Source organism: Tenrec ecaudatus, chromosome 1, assembly GCF_050624435.1.
Source record: "Tenrec ecaudatus isolate mTenEca1 chromosome 1, mTenEca1.hap1, whole genome shotgun sequence".
NCBI classification, from domain to species: Eukaryota; Metazoa; Chordata; class Mammalia; order Afrosoricida; family Tenrecidae; genus Tenrec; species Tenrec ecaudatus.
The window spans coordinates 314,593,743-314,609,949 of NC_134530.1; the positions used below are offsets into that span (position 1 = coordinate 314,593,743).

Consider the following 16,207-nt stretch of genomic DNA (forward strand, 5'->3'; position numbering starts at 1 on the left):
AACTGGAATGAGCGGCTTCCTCCGTTGATAATGCAGAATGCCCTGAGGCCAATAGACAAGGTGACTTGCCAAGCCAAGGCCGCCCTGGAAACACCGCATCTTTCATCGCTCATTTCTCCCTCTTCTTTAACTGCATGCCTCTATACTTCATGTATAAAGTCTACTCTCCGCAGCTTAATGTCCATGTCCTTGGAATGTCCTTCTAGGACAGAGCTTCTCCTCCATGTGTCACTTGTCAGAGCCTGGCAACGATGTTGACATTCAGATGGGGGAGAAATCCAATTACACTGGGCCCACTTCAGGTCTGTCATAAGTTGTGGAGTTGAGGTTGTTATCAAACAGTAATGAAGCCTTCCTCTCCTATCAGCAGCTTGGCTTGTGGAACCTCCTCAGATATCCCTCTTGAGGTCAACTCCTCCATTGCACATTTAACGGCCAGCATCCTACAGGGCACCAGCCAAGGCTTTGAACAAACAATTGAGCGTAATCTTCTTTTTAATGTTATGCTTTCCCCAGGATAACACCTAATTGCTTTGGCAATGGTCCCAGTGTTCGCCTTGAACAATCTTGCATGGAAGGCGATTCTATCCTCTTCTTTTTAATGTTGAAAAGACATGGCTCGATCTATGTCTTTTAAGTTTTATTTATGCTTCCCAGTTATAAAACCTGAACTGCTCGCGGTTATTATTCCTTGTCACCGTCCAAGTTATGTCCTTCATTCTAAGACTGTCCTGTCTCTGCTGACGAAGTGAGGACTGGATGGCCCGTGGGCACTCATTCACAGCAGCCACACTCATGAGGCGTGTGTGGATGCAGCACAGAGAAACCTGCTCATTTGGGATGAAGCAGCTGGAGCTCTCCCTGCTCACACCCCTGTTCCGAAGGTTGACCAGCAGCCACCTTAGGTCGAGAATTTGGAAGATGTGAAGGCAAGCTCTACATGGAAGAAAAGCAAGATGCAGGAGCGACCTTCCTGGCAGCTGCTAATTCTTCATTGCTCCACTGTTTCCAGAAGTGGGGTTGCTCCTCTGCCGTGTGAAGTGAACTTTTCTTCTCGGCCGTGCTGCAATCGAGTGGGGAGAGGCTCTGCTTATCAAGTCCCCTGGCAAAGTGTTGTCCTCTTCAGAAACGGAACACACTAGACCCGTGTCCTTCCCATCCTTCCGAACACGGTCTCCCTTTTCTCAAAATTGCTCTCTGACTGTTCACTGCCAGAGACCCAGCTTCTTTCCTGGCTCCTTATACTCACACCTCTGAAGGATGCCGTCTACTTTGGCTTGTCTACCTGCTCCGGAGCTCGCCTTTTCATTACCCGAGGAGCTCACGAAATAGGAATTTGAGATCCTTGCCTTTGCAATTAATTTTTCCTACCGAGATAATGCAAGTCATTTTACATTGCCCTTCAGTGAACCATAATTGTTATAAGAAATAATACTCGTCCTTTTTCTATTACTGTTTTTCTGTGGCTGCATAGCACTATGGTCTTCTGGTCATAATTTCGATTTGCAATCTTCAAAGGTAAGCATGTAATTGTTACCTTCACAGAAGCTACATGTTGAGGTTCTTGTTTTGGATCATGCTGGCAAGACTGTGCCTTCGGCTTGCTGCTTGATCTGGGCCCTATCATTGCTCTGGGCCTATATTCTTTTCATCATACATTTATGAATTGAAGGAGCCATATGAGAACATCTTAAGGATACGCTCTGGTTGAGGTCTGGGACCGATGAACTTGAGTTGAGTTACAGAATTTCTCTTGGTCAAATAAATGAAAGGGGTAGCCAGAAGGCCTGTCTTTTGTGACAAGGCCACTGGAGTACAGAGCTCATTAGGTTGTATAGATAGTTTTATGTTCTGCTTTGATTTTTTAATACTGAATTATTTATTTAAATCCTCTACAAATAGTTCTTATTTAGCTCTCGTTTATATAGTTATCTTCTTCTTCTAAGTAGGAAACTAAAACACATAGTATTGTAGTACAAAATATTTTCTCAGAGATATTGATGTATAAAAACTGCATTTTAAGTGTTTTGTTTAATTTTATAAAAATATTACCTATAAATTAAAGCGACATATGAAACCCAGGGTTGAAGAGCCCATAGGGAAAACCCTCAGAATAAGGGTGCCTGGAGAGGTAAGGTGGGGGAGGTGAGCTGATATCAAGGAGCTCGAGGAAGGACTAGGTATGAAACTGATTGTGGTAGTAACTGTACAGTACTGCTTGATGTGATTGAACTCTGGAATGATATGCTGTGTGGATTACTTCCTGATAAAATTATTTGGGGAAAAAAGTCTTATAAAATAAAGGTATCCTTGAAGTATTAACGGAGTGTAGTTTTAGGCTTGTTTTAATCTGAATTTTAGGATTTTGTTCTTCATACTCTATGGCTTATATTTCTTACTCCATTCTAATTATTGCAAATATGCCACATCATTTCACAGTCACAACAGCACGATAAAGTAGGGATTATGACGAATTCTGTCTTACGGATGAGGCAACTGAACATTTGAAAATGTAAAAGCCTTGCCTAAGAGGAAGCAACTAATAAGCAGAGAGCCACTTTCCATCCTCAGGACATCTGACTTCCATCCGCAGGTGGTGGGTAAGTACAATGCGTCTGTAGCAGGCGGAAAACAGAGCATGTAAGCTCTGTTATTTATTGCTGTTTCTGTCTTCTGCCATTGTGTCCTCTCTGACTCATACAGCAGAGTGAAATGTCCTGTCCTGTTAGTAAGCTGCAGTCTGTTGCTGCATTATTGTGTGTTTTGAATGACTTCTAACCTCACTCACTCACCCACTCACCCACTCACCCACCCACTCACTCACCCACTAACTCACCACCCACTCATCCACTCACCCACCCACCCACTCACTCACCACCCACTCATCCACTAACTCACCACCCACTCATCCACTCACTCACTCACCCACCCACTCACTCACCCACTCACTCACCCCCCCCACTCACTCACCACCCACTCATCCACTCACCCACCCACCCACTCACTCACTCATCCAGTCACTCACCCACTCTCTCACCCACCCACTCACTCACCCACTCCCTCACCCACCCACCCACTCCCTCACCTACCCACTCACCCACTCACCCACTCACCCACTCACCAACTTCTATCAAGTTGCTTCTGACTCAGTGATCAGAGACAATAGGTAGAACTGCCTTGTGGGTTTCGAGACTATAGCTCTTTACAGGAGTAGAAAGCTTCATTTTTCTCTCTTGGAGCAGCAGGTGGCTTTGAACTGCTAACCCTGTGGTTAAAAGCCCAACTCATAATCCACTCTGCCACCAGGCTCCTTTAATTGCCAACCTCAGGGATTTACATTCCTTCACTATGTCAGACAACATCCTGTTGTAATCCATAAGGTTTTCATTGGCCACTTTTTAAACAGTTAGATCACCAGAATTTCCTTCTTAATCTGTCTCAGTCTAGAAATTCATCTGAAATATGTCCACCACAGGTGACCTTGCTGGTACTTGTATGCTTGTGACATGGCTTCCAAAAATCACTGAAACATGCCCCATCCTGACAATTGGTAGAGTTGTAGTTTAGATTTCTCACTTTACCTATTTTCTCTGAAATATTGGCACCATGAAGGAATGTGGGTATTTGGTTGCCTACTTTGTCCAAACTCATTTTTCCTGTCTGTAAATGAATGGAGTATTACTTATAATCAATCATCCTACAAAGGGCACTTGTAAGGATGAAGTTCATCTAGATAGAAATGCTTTGAAAATGTTGACAGCATCCCTCTTTGCCTTCCAAGCAGATATTTCAAACATGGCTATTACATATTTCTGAAATATATCCTATGTTGGCAAGAAATAGCAGGTAATTAAAATAAAAACTCCACTTGAATGAATTGAATTTTTCTCAGACTCTTCCATTTTAAAAGGTATACCTGAAGCAGAAAACATTCTTTTTTAAAGGAAGCTCCAGAGAATTGACTGAATCGTGAAAGCCAAGCTGTCAGAAATCCCAGCAGCCATTCAACGTAACAATAACAAGCACTTTGGCATAGTGTTTAGTGTCTAGCATGTCCCGAGCATTGGCATGCACTGAGTCATGATACCAAAGGGGGTCCCAGCCCTGATAAAATGTCATGTGACCATCTGTCATGCAAGCTGAGTAAGGAAGATTTCCAATCATGGGAAGCCAGGCGTGGTTGTATGTTATCATTTAATAGATGAGAACCTGAAGGTAGAGAGGTATAACACTTGACCATTGTCATTCGGTGTTATGGACTGAATAGTGACCCTTTGTAATACATGTGCCATACCAGGTATGCGTTGGTCTGCTCACCTTAAGGTCAGCAGTTTGAAGTTTCCAGGGGTTCCAGCGGAGAAAGTTAAGACTTTAGTCCTTATAAAGAGTTAGAGTCTCAGAAACCTCAGGGGCAATGTTAAACTGTCCTAGGATCACTATGAACTGGAACTGACTTGGCAGCAGTGAGGGTAGATGAAACTGTATGGTGGTCTCCTCACCTCAATACCTGTGGAAGTAACCCTGAGGGAAAATAAGGTTTTATTTGCTATGTTACTAATAAGGTTAATAGCCATGTAATGTAATATGTATCCTAAACCTAATCACTTTGGGGTTATAAAAAGAGCAGATTATTCAGCAGGAAGTTGTTACATTTCCCCACCCCACCCCTACTTAGAATTACTGTATATACTCGTGTATAAGCTGAGATTTTCAGCACAAAAAAAAAATGTGCTGAAAAACTGGGATTCGGCTTATACATGGGGCAGTGGTACCCCAGTGAGGTGTAACATCTTGTGGGTGATTGCCATTCATCCGCTGTTCACTTAAAGCCCCGCTGACACTGCAGGGCTTTGAATGTTTGTTTACTCACATCTAATCAATCAGAGCTGTCCTATGATGTGGATGGCTCCAATTCGCAGAAGCACCTGTAGAGATTCACTTATGCCGGTGATTCACTTACGCTGGCAGCTGAACTGGTAAAGATGTGTCTGTGGCTGTGCTCCGTCTCTGCCCTCTGGTCTCTGTGTTAATTCACATCCTGCATTTCCCACCCTAGGCTTATACTAGAGTCAATCAGTTTTTCTGGTTTCCCAGGTAATAAGTAGGTACCTCGGCTTATATTCGGGGCGGCTTATATTCGAGTATATATGGTAGTTTTAAAAGATTACAGTAAAACAAGAAAAAAAAAACTCATATTAGACAGAGTGGGGAAGGTCAATGCCATGTGCAGATTGCCAGGGAACAACCCAGGAATCCCCAGGTGAATAGAAGCTGTAGGAGACGGATCTGTCTTCTTAGCGGCATTTCTGTTACAGCAGAATTAGGAAGCTAAGACAACCAACTAGCCAGCGACTGAGGTGGAACTAAAACTCAGGTCCCATCCCTCAAGACCATGTTTCTTTGAACACCGGAGGGACTAATGTGATGGAGAAACCAGTGCTTTGGGAATAAAGGTCAGTGGATTTCCCCTTTTATCCTAATCTGTACAGAGACAGTTCTAGCTTTCCTGGAAGCTTGTCCAGGGTGACCAGCCATGTGTTCACCTTCCTTCCTGAGCATCCTGTGCCAGAACTGTTTTACTGATCTCAAATTCACTTTCTATATTTCTTGGCCACTGGGCACATTATCTGACATTTATTTACACTTATCTGCATTTTCCATCTTCTTGACTCACACAGCGCATGTAATAATGTAAATCCTTGGCCGCTGCTTGGCATTTGAGTGCTTGTTATTTACTGTGTTGTGTCTCCCCTCCCCATACCCTGTTTAATCTGCAAATCTTGCCATCGGTACCAAGTCATTTGTACACACAATTAAAATATGTGGTCTCCTCCAGCACCAATCCCTGTCATATGTCTTGCTAGCAATTTCTTCCTCTGATCACAAATATTGTGCTTCCACTTATTTATTTTGCTTCTTAATAGGAAATGATACAGGGCAGGCTCAGCAATGTTCCAGAACCCTAACTCGGTGCTTTGAAGTTCTAAAGACTCACAGCATCCTCAGCAGGTACTTATCTGTTGCGTCTGACATGTTCCTTTTTAATAGCAAGAAGCTGTGACCAGTAACTGCAACAGAAAAATTGACTAGTGTACACATATGAAGGGGAGCCATTTCTCCCATTTGGCAAAACGGTTATAACTTTCTCCGACAATACAACTGGAGATAAAGATTTGAATACACTCCATCACCATGTACCAATGTGCTTATTGTTCTCCCCTCTAGTGTCATATAGGGACCACTTCTGCACAAAGAAGATTGCATCAGACAGCAAATACTGAGTCTTTAATGGCTCTGGAGCTGTTAACTAGAGACTTGATTGCATAGGGAGCTAGCGTGAGTTAACTGTCACGGACATCTGGCAAATTGCTTCCCAAACAGCCATTGCATGGCTGGGAAATTCTCTGATGTCTGAAACTTGATGCTAGTGGACTAAGGAGTATTTAAGAGTGTGAACCAATAGGGCCGTCTCATTTTAAAGCAAAGCTGCCTGTATCGAGCTGTTTATGAGCACATCCGATGCCCACATGAGCATTTCCAAATGTCTCCGAATTCTTTCAACTGTTCTGTTGTTTCACAGGCATCATATATCTGCTATTTCATAAGCAGACAAGAGGCCGCAGGGCACGTGCCTGTGGGATAGACAGTACACTGATTTAAATGAACTCTGATGCTTGCAACAACTGATTTCTGAAGTGGAGAGAAGTCGGGGAGGGCTCGGGGGAACGAGGTGCCTTGCATGGAGAAGACAGACAGAGGTGGAAGAAGGAGACAGACAAATGGAGCATAGGTTGCCGTAGTTTTTCCTAGATGTGCATTTCATTACCAGGCAGCTTGCAGGCTCTGCAAACAATTGTGTTGATGCTCAGTTTTAATCCACTCCATTTGCAAAATTCACCCTCATGGGAATGGTCATGAGGCTGCCTGCCCCTGAAGGTTCTCAGGAGCCTTTGATCTGTAAGGGGTGGGGGTAAAAGACAGCGGATGATCAATGAGCGTCCATTTCAGCCAGCAGCTTCCATTTTTCTCTTTGAAGAGAGAGAGAGAGAAAGAGAGAGAAACACACACACACATACACGCACATTATGTACTTCATCTCTGCATGTCTGGGGACAAATAACGTTTCCTTTTGCAGTCGACACAGGCTTGTTGAGTCCTTCTGAAATGTTACCCTGGGTTTTTTGTCAACTTTACTGGTCTTGATGAAGGGTTATCATCCCTCCAGGAGACGCTTCTTCAGGGAGTGACTTGTCCTCCTCTGGAGAGGAGGGCACTTCATTTCCCCAACATCTCCCAGAGGTGGCAAAACCCCAAAGAGAGAGAAGGAGGCACCTAAGCAATGAAATACTGCTCCAAATAGATACACACTTTTAAAACGTGCTTTAAAAAATTATCCCCCAAAAGCCCTACCCCGCTCCCCGAAGGATAATGGTCTTATTCAGAGCTTCAGCATATTTACAAATACATCTGATACTATCAGTGATACAAAATATCATTGTATCCATCATTTAACATTTTTTTATTTTTAAATTTGCTTGGAAGAAAATGGACTTCTTTCTGGTAGATGGTTCTCTGTATGTTTTACAAACATGTACAATAGTTTTACTGCAGCTCCGTAATTTAGTTACAGAAGAGTTATATCATGTCAGAAATCTTTCTGAGCTTGCCTCTTCCGAACTTTAAACCCTTGCAACCACCAACCGGTTTATTCTGCAGGTTTACTTTCTCCAGAATATTATAGAGTGCCACCATATGAATCTTTTACTCTGGCTTCTTTAACTGAATGTGATGCATTTGAATTCATGCATGTTGATGTCAGAAAGGTTTTTCTTTTGCTGTATACTATTTTATTATATACATGTACAAGGGGTACCCCCAAAAAAATGAAAGGAAAAAAAAAGCTCCACTGGGTGGAGCTTTCATTGTACACATTTTTCTGCCAGGCAAGCATCAAGCAACTCGCTCTGAGGTATTGAATCTAGTTGCATGGTAACAGTGTATTTTTTCATAAAATCAGTTTCACTCCAATATCGTTTTTTTGTGATGGCCGACTTAAGAGAACAGCGTGAGGCTGTACAATTTTGTTTCCTGCTTGGGAAAAATGCCGCAGAAACTGTTGTGACATTGAACACAGCTTACAAGGACAGCACTATGGGAAAAACTCAAGTGTGTGACTGGGTTTCTCATTTCAAAAAAGGTGGAGTGTTGATTGATGACACACCTCAAGCTGGACGTCCATCAACTTCCAGAACAGACTGAAATGTCCTCCCGTCATGTATTTGGAGTTCATTCCACCAGCTCAGAGTGTTAATCAAACTTTCTATTTAGAGGTTCTGCAAAGACTGGGTAGCAGTGTCTGACATAAAAGGCCTGATTTGTGGCAGACGGGAGAACTGTTTTTGCCATCCCGGCAATGCACCTGCTCATGCATCCATCTCAGTGTGCCTGTTTCTGACACAAAACCCAGCATGCCGCTCTTGTCCCATACACATAACTCACCTGACCTCACTCTGTGAGACTACTTTTTGTTTCTGTGAATGCAAAGAAACAGGAAAGGACAGATATTTGATGACATAGAAGAGGTGAGGGGGGACACGAGGTAGGTGCTGTCAGCCATCCAAACGGATAAGTTTGAAAAAGGTTTCCAAAATGAAATCACAGATTTGACAAATGTATTAAGTATAATGGAGAGTACTTTGAAGATGATAAAGTTGTTTTGTAAAAAAAAATTAAATGCATAACTTTGGGAAAATATTCCATGTGTGTGTGTTTGGGGGGGGGTGTACCCCCTTGTATATATGTTGATCCATTTAAGTTGTTTCCACTTCTTAAAAATTCTCCTATACACAATTGTACATAGTCATAAATATTTGCGTCTCATGGATGAAAAATAGATCATTTATTAAATGTACGTTCAATTTAGAGTTTCCAAAAATGGTTTTACAATTTTGTATTTTCACCAGCAGAGCATATATGAGACTTTTAATGATTCGGCATCAGTGTCAGAATTTAGTCTCGGCAGTATTTTTAGGTGAGCCATGGTAAAACTAGCTAGTGCTGTGCCAAGGTCATTTTAGTTCCATGTTTTTGATGACAAGTGATGCTGAGCATCATTTTATGTGCCTACAGCCATCCATTCCTCATGGGTGGGCTGTGCTAAAATATTGTGTCATTCCAAATAATTGGGTGCTTATTTTCTCTGTTGAGTTTTTAGATTTAAAGAAATATGTCTGTATAAAATTTCTGTACAGATGCTGTCTGTGAAAAATGAGAGTTATTTTTTACCTTGTCCAATCTGTATGCTCTTTATTTCTTCTTTTTACCTCTTATACTGGGATGGCCTTATCATATGATGTTGAATAGCGGTTGTGCAAGAGAAGATTCTTGCCTTGTTCCAGATTTTTCCTAAAATGCATTCAGTATGTCATCATTAAATATGGTATTTGCTGCATTTTATTTTTAAACAAGCCTTTATTAGTTCTATCTATTCCTAGTTTACTAAGAATTTTTTTCCAGTGTGAATGGTTGTAGGATTTTGACAATTTTTTCCTGCTTACTTTGAGATAATATTGTGATTTAATAACTCTTAGTTTGCTATAGGGTGAATTGCATTTACTGATATTTGAATATTGAACCAGCCTTGCATTCTTGGGTGAATCCCAATGTATTGGTGGATTTGATTTGATTTATTAACATTTTATTGAGGGTTATTGTAGCTGTGTTAATGAAGGATATTACTCTCTAATTTTCTTTTTGATTATTGTGTTGCTGCTGCTGCTGCTGTTGTTTTTAATATCAGTGTAATGTGGGTCTGGTAAAATGAGTTGGGGAATCATATTCCACTATTCCCCCTCAAAAACAACTGCAGAATTGGCATACTTTTATCTTAAAACTTCAAAAAGATTCATAACCAAATCCCTTAAGTTTGGAAGATTGTTTTTGCTGGAAGTATTCAATTTCTTTTATAACGAGCATCATTTAGATTTATTTCATCTAAGGTAACCATGTAAGGGCCTGCCAACAGAAGAATGGATTAAGAAGCTCTGGGACAAATACTTAGTGGAATCCTGTGGTTGTTTTTGAAGGTGTCATTCAGTTGACTCCAACCCGTAACAACCTTACACATAACCGAGTGAAACACTGCAGGGTCTTATGCCATTCTCCCAATTGCTCCTATGCCTGATCCCATTGTGTCAAACTATCTCACTGAGGGATAATTAAAATTGTTAAAAATCAATGGTGGAACCATGAAATGACGGATGTCATGGATGGACTGGGGGAACATTAGGATGAGTGACACGTATTATAATAGATCAATGTTATAAAGTAACTTAAAAAAAAAAAGGAAAAACCAAGGAAAGACTTTCATACCAATGGGGTGAGGGAAACGGAGGAAGATAAAGCAATGGGGTAGACTGTGGATGGGCATTAACGTGGGTATAATGGCAGATAGTAGCCCACAGGAAGAAGCAGAATCAAGGAGTAGGTGAAGGTTAAACTACTGGAGACATTAATTAGTAGTTTAAACTGCTGAATAAAAAGTTAATGATCAAAAATGTAAACTTTCCTTAATTAATTTACAATTAAAAAACCTTAAAAAACAAAACAAAAACACAACCTAGAGAATATAAAATGCTTTAGAGGGTGTGGAGAAATTGGAACTCTTACAATAATTGGGACTAGAACCATGAAGAACCAGGAACCACACATAAGTAGATACAGTGACATCCATGTTCATAGTAGTGTTATTCACAATAGCAGGATGATGGAAACCACTTGAATGTCCTTCAGTGGAAGAATGAATAGTAGCCTTTGTAGGCACACACAATGGAATACTACATATCACTGAAGGTTAAGATGAAGCTGTGAAACAACTCATGGAATGGATGGATTTGGACATCATTATGCTAAGTGAAGGTAGTCAATCACAAAGGGATAAATATTGTATAAGACCACTATTAGAAAAAATGAAATAACATAAAGGTTTTCATAACAAAAGAAAGAGGCTGATGGATACCAAAGGATGCAGGAGAAAAGAGGGAGGGGGAATAATAGGGCAGCGGATAGAGAGTGTCAACCTGAAAGAGAAAATAAAATCAGACAAACAGGAGATGGGGGAGAAATTGGAAAACTCCCAACTAATTCACATATAAAAATATTTTAATGTTAATTATGTTAAACTAGTTGAAAGTATCGTTAAAGTCTTCTCTATTTTTTCCAATTTTCTTTTTTTTTCTATCAATATACGATCTACTTTTTCATCAATTGCTGAGAGAAGAGTTAACAACACCTCCAATTGCCTTTCAGGATTTTCTCTCCGCTCCCCCCCCCACCCCCGCCCCAACCCAACCCCAGGATTTTCTTATTTCTCCTCCAAGTCTGATGTTTGTCTTCATTTCATGATCTTTGACTCTCTGGTGTGAGGTGCATACATGCATATTTAAGATTGCTTGATTCTTTCATAATTATGTAATGTTCTTCATCTCTGGTAATGTTCTCTCCTCTGAAGTCTCAACAGCTTATTTCTTAAATACGCACTCTAGCTTTTTTTTGAATTTATTTTCTTGATACGTTTTCTTACATATTTATATATTTTTAATTACCTATTCCAGTGTACTTATATTGAAGGTTTTTTTGCACAGACTGGATAATAGAAGTTATGCTTTTATATCTTTTTCATGATTCTTGCTTTTAAAAGGTGTACCAAGACCATTAATGTTAACTGAAATTGTTGATGTCTTTTAATTATCTTATGCTTTTCTTAATCATATTTTGTTTTCTCTTTCTATTGATATTTCCCCCTCTCCCATACCTTGACTTGTTCTATGTTAGTTTTTTCCCATTTAATTTATCCAATATTATACAAGGAGACTACTTTTTGTAAATTTTTTCAGTGCTGCCTCTGGGGATTAACTTTACACAATCAATTTATAATCAATAATTTTACCACTTCAAGTGAAATGTAGACAACTTACCATCAAATAGTAATACACCATTTTCCTCCATCTTTTGGTATATATTGTGAACTTACATGTTGCATCTACATATATTTTTAATAGCACTACTCTTTTACAGCCAAATTAGAGATATGGATTGTTTGGATGAATTTCCCCACTCAACCAATGATTAGAAAGCAAAGTAGTACTTTGGCATATAGATAATCTTATAAATTTCATTTCCAGTCATCAAACATATTTTGAGGAAATCAAAGGAGAAGAATCATCAAGTATATTTACCCAAAAGCTCATCATTTCCATTACCTTTTTCTTTCCAATGTTCAAAGTTTCTTCTGCAATCATTTCTCATCTGTCTGAGGAAATTCCTTCAGAATTTTTTTCAGAGTAGGTCACAGGAAGCAAGTCATCTATATTTCCCTTCATCTGAAAATATTTTATGTCAAACAAGTCTAAAATATTTGATATAGTCAAGTGTTTGCTCATGCATTATGAAGGTCTGATAGGTGAATATGTTATAGTTTACTTGTGAATCGATCCCCTTATTGCTATGTAATATCTCTCTTTGTTCCTGAGATTTTCTTTGTTGGAAGTGTACTTTGTCTATTGCCAATAAAGATACTCAATTTTTCCTTTGGTTAGGGGTTTCATAGCAATTTAACTTTCCTTTGGAGCTCATCGGTATCAATATATTTAATGTTATTAATTTGTAGAAATAATATAGTTAGTCTTTCAGTCTTTAACATTTAATATAGAAACTTCTTTTTGTTAATTTGTTCCAGTTTATGTATTTAATGTAAACATTGATGTGGTTTGGATTTAAATATACTATTTCATTATTATTTTTATCTTTGTCTATTCATGTTTTCTTTTTTATTACTATTTTACCTTCTGTTTAAATGTTTAATTTCCTTTTACATATTAGAGTTTGAACTTATCTATATGTACATGTAAAATAATCTATTATCAATTTGTCATGTCTAAAGGTTGCTATAGAGATTACAGGGAGCATGACTACAGTTTCAAGCACTCTCAGGGGACATTCTGCTCTGACTTGTTGGGTCACTGTAAGTTGAAATTGCATGGATGATGCCAGTGAATTTCTTTGTTTAAAGAGACTACATTATACACTTATACCTTTCCCAAGACTATTTAGAGTTAATATTTCACTGTTTTCATGTATAGTCTTACAGCTATATTTGGTACATATTTTTCTGTTTGTATTTTTTATCAGAAAAATAAATATTTTATATCACTCTTCTTGCCCTTTTCTCTGCTTGATTCTGTATGGTGCTTACAGAATCGCTATTACTATTTGAGAAAACAGCATGCATTTGGCATTTTATAGTATCAGGAAGACAAATACGTTCTTAAACTTGGCCATTCCACAAACAGCTAGATGTATTCCATGTACTCCAGGATACATATTCATGTATGTCAATCTTGATAGCATCATTGTTGTAAAAATCCTACATGAGGACAATTCAAATGCTCATCAATATTAACACGAGTTAAAGCTATCATATATTTATACAGGAGAATAATTAGAGCTATAAAAATGAAAAAGCAAGGGCACATTTATAAACTTGTACTTATATTGCAAACGTCATTTATCTTACAAAAAGAACTGATAGTATTGAAGGCAGTCCAAGTGGCAATAAGGCATTGGTGAAAACAAAGTTCCAGGAACTGACAGAATACCCATGGAAATGTTTCAACAAATGCGACTCTGGAGGTTCTCATTCATTGGTGCCGAGAAATCAGAAAGAGAGCTACCTGGCTCACCAACTGGAAGACGTCCAACTTTGTTCCTTCTCCATAGAAAGATGATCCTGTCAAATATGGAACGTATCAACCAATATCTAGTGTCACATACAAGCAAAGCTTTCCTGAAGATAATTTGTTTTAAGTGGTTGCAATAGAACATCCCTAAGGAATTGCCAGAAGTTTAAATAGGATTCCGGGGAGGACTTGGGATAAGGGATATCATTGCGAATATCAGATGGATCTTGGCTGAAAGCAGAGAATGTCAGAGAGATATTTCCCTGAGTTTTGTTTACTATGAAACGGCATTTGGTTGTGTGGCACATAACCCATTATGGGGAACACTGTGAAAAACATTGTGAGGAACAGAACACTTAATTGTGCTCACATGGAACCGGAACTTGGGCAGCCTTCTGAACTTAGCCAGGGTATACTACATGATTTAAAATCAGAAAAAGCATGTGCCAGAGTTGCATTCATACTTATTCAATCTGTTTACTGAGTAAGTAATCTCCCAGACTGGATTATATGAGGAAGAACATGGCATCAAGTTCAGAGGATGGTTCACTACAAACCTGCAGGATGCACATATCATAACCTTGCTTGCTGGAAGTGATGATGGCGTGGGGCACCTACTGACGAGGGTCAAAACCTGCAGCCTTCAATATGAATTACACCTCAATGTAAGGCAAAGCCAAACCCTCGTAAGTGGTACAAAACGCAGCATAATGGTAAATGGCGAGAAAACTGAAGTACCCAAGAATTTCACGTAACTTGGACCCACTATCCCTGCCCATGAAAACAAGAGTCAGGAAATCAAGCAATGTACTGCCTTGGATCAGTCCTATACAAAGAATCTTTCGAAACATTAAAAGACAAAGAAGTCACTTTGAAAATTAAGTCGTGCCTGACTCAAGTCATGGTTTGTTCAATCACCTCACAGATACCCAAAAGCTTCACATTGGATGAGGAAGGCAGCACAATGGATGACGTTGAGTTATTGTACCAGTGGAAATCATTAGGTGCACATTGAACTGCCAAGAGAATGAGCAAATCTGTGTCGGAAGAAGGACAGCCAGAATGCTCCAGGAGAGGAGAATGGAAAGACTTGCTCACACATGTTTTGGGCATGTTCCTGCAGAAGAGCACCAGTCTTGATCAAGTAGAGGGTAGATGAAGATCCTCAGTAAGATGGGCTCAGCCTGATGGATGCAAGCAGAGGAACTATTGTGGGGATTGTGCAGGGCTTGGCAGTGTTTCTTTCTGTAGTCCGTGGGTCACTTCGACTTGAAATTAATTAAATGGCACCAAATCACAATAATTTCATTCATATGAATTTCTAAAACTACACCATCCCAGGTAGTGATGCATTCATAAGATAAGTACGAATAAGATTATTTAAAGAAGGAAGGGAGATGTCTATTTCATAAGTGAATACAGTTCTCATACTAAGTAGAGCTGGATGGAATTTTAATTGGAGAAGAAAAGATGAGGTGTCCAGTTGCTGCAAGTCATCAATTTTTTTACTTGATTCTAATTACTGGGTGCATTATTGATTGTCCCATAAACAATTACCCCCACGTGTAGTGCTTACAACTACAAAAATCTATTATCATGCAGTTTTGGGGATCAGATACCTTGGGGCAGTTTAACAGAGGCCACTACTTCAAGCACTGAGCTGCACTTCAAAAATGTTTTCACAAAATATTTGCCCCAAATTTCTCACCAGGCTGACATCCAAGCATTGCTGGGGTTGCAGATATCTCATGGTTTTATGGGTCCACTTCTGTTATTTCAGTGGTTGAGTACAGGATCCAGTTCCATGCTGGCTCTTGGTCAGAGGCTGCCCTCAGGAGAAAGGAAACAAGGAAATCCAGTGAGAATTCCAGCAGCATGACAATCATTTGATAACCTACTCTCCAAACCGATATCCCAGCACTTCTGGTGGGATAGACTACCCGTTGGCAGCAAGTTATTCAAGAAGGGGCTGTACCAGGGGGTGAGTCCCAGGACGTGTGATCATTGAGAGCCATGTAAAGGTTTTCTATCACACTAAGTGTTGTCTTTATAACTTATATATGAATGGGGACTTACATGTTTGATATACTTCCCTGTTGGTGTGTTTTATTTCACACTAATTATGTTAAAGGAAATCTCCGGTACAAGCAACTAGAGAAACTCAGTCTCTTGACTATATCTAAATTCTCTCTTACCGTTAATCAGTACAAAGGATGTGTGGCAGATAGAAACCTGTTGCCTTAGAGTCTAATCACACTCATCAGGATAGTAAAGTTTTCCATAGGACTTTCAACAATGTATTATTATTTTTTAATGCATTATTATCTTTTAATGCAGATTATCAGGTCGTTCTTCCCAGGAGCTTCTGAATGGATTCAAACCTCCAACATTTTATATAGTAGCCAAGTGCCTACATACTATTCCACAGGTAAACAAGTGAGGTAGTTAGTTTATTGTGCCAACGGGCCAAT

General features: G+C 39.6%; 1 pseudogene; it reads right to left on the bottom strand.

Moving 5' to 3' along the window:
* Positions 1–12,006, bottom strand: part of LOC142442328 (alpha-N-acetylgalactosaminidase pseudogene) — a 34,193-nt pseudogene extending 22,187 nt beyond the window's left edge.
* Positions 12,007–16,207: the final 4,201 nt, after the last annotated feature.